This window comes from Strix aluco, chromosome 6 (assembly GCF_031877795.1).
Source record: "Strix aluco isolate bStrAlu1 chromosome 6, bStrAlu1.hap1, whole genome shotgun sequence".
Lineage (NCBI taxonomy): Eukaryota > Metazoa > Chordata > Aves > Strigiformes > Strigidae > Strix > Strix aluco.
The window spans coordinates 29945326-29953066 of record NC_133936.1 but is presented as its reverse complement, the minus strand read 5'-3'; positions in this window follow the sequence as shown (position 1 = coordinate 29953066).

Below are 7741 nucleotides of genomic sequence, written 5' to 3'. Positions count from 1 at the left end.
TATAGATAAAATACTTCCTGGACCTACTACACTCCGTTCCCTCTGAACCAGAGCACTCATATTCTATTTCTGGGAAAGAGGTTTTTGATAATTGGATTCATCACCTCAACCTCCTAGTGGAGAAGAAACATAGAAGGATTGGCCATCTCATTCAGTTCCACATACTCTCCCTCAGTAAAGCTTTCTGTGCCCTTTTTAGGCTATCAATAATCTTTCTCTCATTGCGCTGCATGATGTATTCCCCTGACAGCCAATGTTCACATCTTCAGTGGGTCTCCATATCTTGTGAATTAATATAATTCAGATGGGCTGTAGGTCATATCCAGAGTCGTTTGCAAAAGGATATTTTTATCAAGAAAATTTGGTTCTTGAACTCCTAGGTAAGAGAGAGATTTCAGATCATGTAACACTACAGAAATGACGTTATTTCTACCAGAAAAATATCTAAATAAAATATAAGCAAATGTTAAAATGATCAGGCTATAGGAGTAGGGGATGGGAAGAGAGAAAAGTAGGAGGCCATCTCATTGGTATTTGTATTTTGAAAAAGGCATAAACAACTATACGCAGTGTTTCTTCCTTCTTGCATCTGCTTCCTGCAAACTCTCTGATGTAGTTTAACATTAGCAGTTAATAGACAGTGGGTTATGATTGCTTGAGCTAAGTAAGCATTTAAAAATTTTTTTTTTTTTAAATTAAATTCAGCACTGAGACTGAGACAGCAGTGTGTGATGGTACATACAGCTTGCCTGTTACTTCCATAAGAAGCCACACCTGGACCCAGTATTAAGCTTTGTAAAATGATCTGCATGATGAAAGAGACCTGTTTAAGCCTTAGTCCAAACAATGCTTTAAAGACACATTCTTAGCTGAAAGTTTGTATCTTGTTGAATCGTGTTCCAAATTATCTCAGCTTTTTGTGAAACCTGGCTAAGTGACAGCAAAGGTAAAACTTGTGATTCTCAGAGGGGGGAAAACCCAAAGGTCTCTTAGTTTTTAAATTCATGGTACATGGCAGAGACTTGATTTTTCCTCAAATTCCACAAAGTCAAAGTGGGGAATCTAACTCCAATTTATACCTTTTCAAATTCTCTTTTAAGCAGGAGATTAAACTGTGCTTAAAATTGGCTCCCTGACAAATATAACTAAGAGCTTCTTGGAAATGAAATACTTATGCTTGATCCAAAGTCTGTTTGTGGGTATTATTTTTATTAATTTTTAAAATGATATTTAGAGGGCTTTGAGTCAGGACTCTGAGTGGACTCAGAGTTACACTACTGTCTAGTAAAGAACAATGAAAGCCTCTGAATGCAGAGCTCTGTTTGAAAAGTAGAGTATCTGTTTCAAAAAACCTCATTTTAGCTAGGAAATCATAGGATAGTGAGCAGTCTGTATCCTATCAGTAGGAGTCTTATGTTTTATAAGTGGAAAGAAGGGCAAAATTGAACACTCTTCACCAAATGATTTGATCACACCCATACCACCCATCCATGATGGCTTGTATAACTCTTGGTAAGTATTCTATATCAAAACATGGTTTTCTGCACTTCTGATGTCAAGTCTTCTGATTTATTTTTGTTCTGGTGGATTGAATCTGCAGTCACAAAGTGTTTGATGACCCCACAACCAATCCTCTGGATCTATTATCTGTTGAAATGGCCAACAGGAAAGTCAGTGGATGTGATGTGACACTTAACCAGTTTTAACTGGTGGAGAGATGTTTAAACATAGAAGTCTTCAGTGCTATATACTATTGGTGATGACCTGAAACATCTCCATGGAGTTAGCAGACATGGGACAAGCCGGAGACCAGTGTATTTCTGAGCCAGGAGCTGGAGCCCTGTGGACACCCTGGGATGTTTCTGGCTTGTGCTTGAGAAGTGGACTTGAGCCTCTGATGACTTAGGCATGGTTTGTGATGCTCTGCTTCTGCTGTTTCCCTCTACCAGGACATACTTCTGTGCTCTGCTGGATTTCATGGAGTTCAAGAAGTGCTGGTTGAAAACAGTCCTCTGGAGATCTGTAGTTCAAAATTCTGCTTGAAGCAGGTCTATTACCACCACTAGATCAAGTCAGCTGTTCTGGACTCCTGGTGAAATTTTTTTTCCTGCTATCTAGCTTGAGTTTCCTAATTTGTGGTTATTGCCCCCCATATGGCTCTACTAAGAAGAATTTGGCTCTGTTATCTTTGCAGTTATTTGAAGGGAAGTTATCAACATTTTTTAGATCATACCTTAGCTGCTTCTTTACCAGGCCCAACAAGCAAAGTTACCTCAACCTGTCTTCATGAAATAGCTGGAGCCTGTCTTGGTTGCCATCTGTTGTTTGGCCCTGTGAGAACATATAACACCACCATTGTCAAAGGGCTTCGGTATCTCACCTAACAGAGCTTGTTAGTGCCTCTGACTTGTCACCTTCTTTGGCTAAACTTCAGCCAGTTATAAGTTGCAATATGCTGGTATTTCTTTCCTGATGCATGCTATATCTAGCCTTTTAAAGTTATAGGCAAGGAAAACAGCAATGTTTTCATCGCTGTTAAGTCCTACCTTTAAACCTGCCTAGAATGTAAAGTCTAATTTCTTGATTAATTTCTAGGCGATTTGAATGCATAGATTTTTGTGACACTTAAGTTTAGAAGACAACTTGAGTTAGGAGCAAGTGTTTGTGCTATTTGTCTGAAATACCTTTTGGTTTTGGCAGTTGCTACTAACTGGTAATTGCTTGTGTACTCAGAGAAATGTGTGTACAGAACTTCACTGCGAGCTGGTGCTGCTGTTAGTATTTCATGTAAGAAAACCAGACCAAAGCCCATCTAATTTTTTACAGGATTTCTAGTTCTTAATCTCTTCTTGATAAATCTGATGTTAGGTAATTGTGTGGCATGCAAGCCATGCAGTGTTTTGTTTGTTTCCCCACTTGCCATCAAATGGGTCATATTCCTGTTTTCGTTTTCCTACCATGTGACAGATCTCTAGATCTTAGCGCTTAGAAATTTAATTCTTATTGCTAGATCTTCTCATCCTGTTTCAGCAGTGTGTAGGGACCTTGTTTATTAAGGCCTTTTGAATCACTGCTGTATTTTGGCCTTAGTGTAAATGGGTCGAGTGTGCATTCTTTTATCTCCACAGGTTTCTGCTTCCACTAGAAGGTGTGAGGAACTGCAGTTCCTAATTGTAAGAGATCTATCTGTCTGTCTTTAATAAAGAAGTTTTCCTATCTCTCATTGTCTACTAGCTGTTGTATGTGAGCAATTCTGTCACCAGGGGCATATTTGGAGTGTTTTCCTGAGAGTAATTTTAGGTGCCATTAGTCAGAATTTTGAAGTGGCTTCATCATTGACATGGATTTAAATTAATTCGTGAAATAGGTAACATTTCTTGTGGCAAATGTATTTAACACAAGCTTTGAAAGACATTTGGAGCAGGTATTCTACAAGTGCAAACTAAGCAATGTTGGCTACAAAACTAATTATATTTTTGAAAATGTAATTTGGTGACATGTGACACTATAAATGCAAATGACCTTTGTAAAGAATGTGACTGAACCTCCCATATTTCTATCCAGACTGAAACATTCCAAGAAAATAATAAAAAAAGCCCAACTGATTAATGCAGTACATTAAAAGTTAACTGTTTGGGTCCTGTGGGCAGGTTGTCTAACCATTCAGTGCAGTTTTTAGAGAGCTTTTAATTAATGGCATCTAGGATATTTATATCCAGACAACTATTAGTTTTTGAATGAAGGGATTCATTGCCATTTGGGTGCTGCACTGATATCTCCCTGCTCAAGAACAAAATAATTGGTTCTTCCTGAGTTCTCCCCCCTGCCCCCCTTTCCTCAAGTACTCACAGGCAATAAAGAAACCTGTCTCACCTTCAGGCACTCCAGGAAGAAGTGAGAGTCACCCTGGGTATATCACGGTCAAAAGAGCAGTTCAGTGAAACACGCTTTCATAAAACTGCTGTTAACATCTAAGAAAGCAAGCCTATTATGGGATCAATTTCTCCTAGCGTGTTACAGCCAAATCTTCTGGGGAAGAAAAACACTTTCACGATATGACACTTTCACAGTGTGTTCTTTCTTGAAGGTGTGCAGGATTGTCATGCGGTCTCTCCTACCTTTTCTTGCTCTAAGGGTGCTCTTGAGAGAAAAGGGTGTTTGAGTGTGCTTACCTCAGGGCAGCTTCTGTGCCATGCCAGTGGGCCAGCCAGGGAAGTGGGCCAGCCCTGCCACTCTCACACTTGCCCCTCAGCACAGGCGCTCCCCTGGCAGGCCCTGATGCTGGGAGCCTGCACATTCGGATCTGAAACTGTTTGGGGAAATAAATCTGAGAAGAAATTGAATGGGGGTGGACAGCAGATTATTTAAGGCCAAGAAATGGGTCAGAGGAGATTTGAAGAGTAACAGGGGTATTCTGTCTCCTGTGAAGTGGATGGACTTGTGGGCTCTTCAGCTTTTCTTAGTTACCTGCTGGTTCTCAGATAAAGCAGATTGTTTGCTGGACTATTGTATGTTCTGCTACTAGTTTTGGCCTACGGCTCCTTGGCACTCATAAAGTACTTGCATCTCACTAAACCAGAGATGGCATGCCTTATACATACACTACTGGTACTGCTGTTGTCAGAGGAAATGGTTGTTTCCATCGAAAATCTGATTAGTAGTGTCAGTATGTTGTCATGCATGACTTCTTGGCAGGGAAACCTGCCTTCTTGAATGATTTTTCCAAGTAGTACAGGCTCTGTTATTTAGTATACTTAGACCAAACAAAACCCATACCCATACATTTTCAGTAAGGAACAGTGTGATAGAGGCAGATAGAGCATTGACTATTTTTAAAATTTATTTTTATTCTTTATTTTTTTTAATAGCTCAGACCACTCAGCCTTTGAAACCCCCATTTTTCTTTCACAACTGTACCCTTTGGAACCTATTCTCAAAGGAGATGCTACAAAGTCGATGCTAGCATGGAAAGTCTATACAGAAAGTTTATCTTTAAATCAGAGCTTCTAGAGAGGCTGTAGTTTGATATAACAAGGTCCTTTCTCTCCTGTTCTATTCTTAATTAGGCGTACCTAAAGAGCAGCATATTTCATGAAGAATTATAATTTTTTTGAATGCCTGTGTGCGGGGTTGTCATAAACGTATCAGCCAACCACCTCTACCTAAACCCAGATCTCCCTGGGCTAGGTGCTGAAGGTCACCTTTGAGTAAGACAGTTCCTGTCCTAGGGATCTTTGTTTGAAGTGAAAAATACCCAGCCAAATCAGAGGAAGGAAAACTGAAGCAAAATATAATGGGACGTGAATCTCTTACCTACCTGTCCAGCCCTCTGATCCAACAGCACGCAGTCAGGATCCTGCTGTGTAAGAGAATTGTTTCTTTCTTCCTATGAATGAGGCCATTTTCAGTCTTGAGTTCAGGGCCTCCTCATTAAACAAAAGAGAACTTAAAATCTTTAATTTCCTGAAGCTTTTCAGTGAATGCTGGAGGGCACTATAATAGTTCCAGTTTCTTAGAACTGCTTTCTCATTACACAAGAATCCTAGTCAAGCATGCATTGACTGTAACTATGTTATTGTTAACAATATCTGTAAGAGTAACTTCATAATGGAGCAAGTCTTGCAATGAGCTATACAGAGTTCAGATGCGCCTGAAAGGAAATAGTGGAAAAATGACTGACTCCAAAGCAAACAGGCTTGCTTGTGCACTTTGCATCCGTCTGATTTCATTGTTGTGCCACCCTGAGAGCAGGGCATGTTGACAGCAGAATAGGTCTGGGGAGGAAATGGATGGTCGGGGTATGTGAAATGCCTACATAAATATATGAATGGGGTATGGAGGCTTAGACTGCGGTCCTTGTATTTTAAAAGTAACTTGAGCCTTCTCTTTGAAAGTGCTGATTGAGACTGCTTAATGTGACCATGAGCACTGCTACAGCAAGTTCTGTACAGTCATTCTCTAATTATACAGTTATTGGTGTGTTTTGGAGCAAACAAGACTGCTATAAATCATGTTTTGGGAAGAGGTCCTTGTTAGGAAGATAAACATCTGTTTACATAAGCTGAAGAGATGAGTGGAAACATACTTTGTGTGGCTGCACTAAGGCTGATATTCAGGCTTTGCCAAACTTATGGTGTGGACAGTTGGAGCTTTAAGTGTCCATAATGCTGCTGCCATGCAGCTCAGCACACTGGCCAGTGGAAAGCAGTGTGAGTGTTGTGCCAGCAAGATCTGGGCTCTTCCTTTGGCTTGACAGCAAACGGTGCCGTTCGGCACAGCTCCCATCACCTTTTTGCAAGGGTCCTTAGGACATTGTCCATGGGGTGTCAAAGCTGCAGGGCCACAGGAAAATCAGCTGCTGCTGCTCCTGCCATTTTCCTCTGTAACCCCCTGGGTGAGGAGACTTCCACTTGGGCCGGTCTTAGCTCAGTAGCTACCTGGGAGGGGAAGAGGGGGTTGTTTCTCTCTCAAGTAAGAAAATGCCTCTGTTACCAGTATTGTGAGTTATTTGGTTGTGCTGCAGCTCCACAAGGCATCCAGGTGCCCTGTCACTTGGATTACACTAGATCTGTTCGGTTTTCTAGAATACTAAGTGCTTCTTTCTGGGACCAGTAAAGCTTCCACGTACTGATTAGGAGTGTTTCAGTGTCCTGAGAATCCACAGCATCCTAAGCAATACATCTATTGAAGAGTCTTCCCTAAAGAGCAGATACATAGTAGATATTTAAAACCTCAACATTTACAGTCCAAGACCCAATCTATGGAAAACTGTCCTGAATTAACAAGGTCAGTGCTTATTCTGTTCCAAGGCAAATTGTCAAATTTCTATCTCTGATCTAATGTGTGAGGTCAACATGCATAAGGATACTGACTCTTGTTTCCATATAATGGTGAATATGCACAAAATACTTTCAAAGGAGCTGTCGGTTGTTAGCCCAGTGCTTCCTGCAATTGATATGGAAGCAAGTTTAGCACAGCTGCCATGAAGTTACTGTTTCTTAATTTCTCTTAAATTAAAGCTTATGCAAAAAGGTATGTAGATGCTTTTCATTCTTGAGAAGAAACTGGTTGTCATCTTAGCTGGAGATAGGAAACCAGTCAGAAGTCAGTACTTTGCTTGTGTTGTTATTTAGCTGGACACTGTCCGGGTTAGAACCACCGTGTGTTACCAGTCTGTAATGTAATGAGTGTGTCATACACCCACACCTTCAGCATCAGTTAAATACAGCTTTATTTCTTTATTAAATTTCTAACTGTTCATGTATCATACATTGACAGATCTCCCCAGCCATCTTTGAATTTGCTTTTGGGACTGTGAAGCAATAGGTTTTCATCTGTGCTATTTGTTGCTTGAATTCCTGCAGATACACAGAGAAGTTCAGAGCCAAGTGCAGGTTATTAAAGTGGTGTGGTGTTGTGCTTATGAAGTCTGAGAACTGGACTCAGACCAGGAGATTTGTTCTGGCTTCTCCCTCTCCACAGTTACATGTCCTGTAACAGTGTGTATCCTACAGAGGACCAGTCAGTGCTTCAGACTAACTCCAGCCTTTGCGGGAGACCTACTGGGAGACTGAGGCATTGGTTAGGTCAATGCTGAGAGCAGCAACCTCCCCCTGGGGTTGTACAATGGATGCTGGGCACAGCTGTATCCTGCATGCAAGAGCAGGTGAAAAACATTGTTAGTTCCTTCATGCTTTGAGTTACCAGCTTTGGGGGGGAAATTCTTGTACTGGCTGAGAAA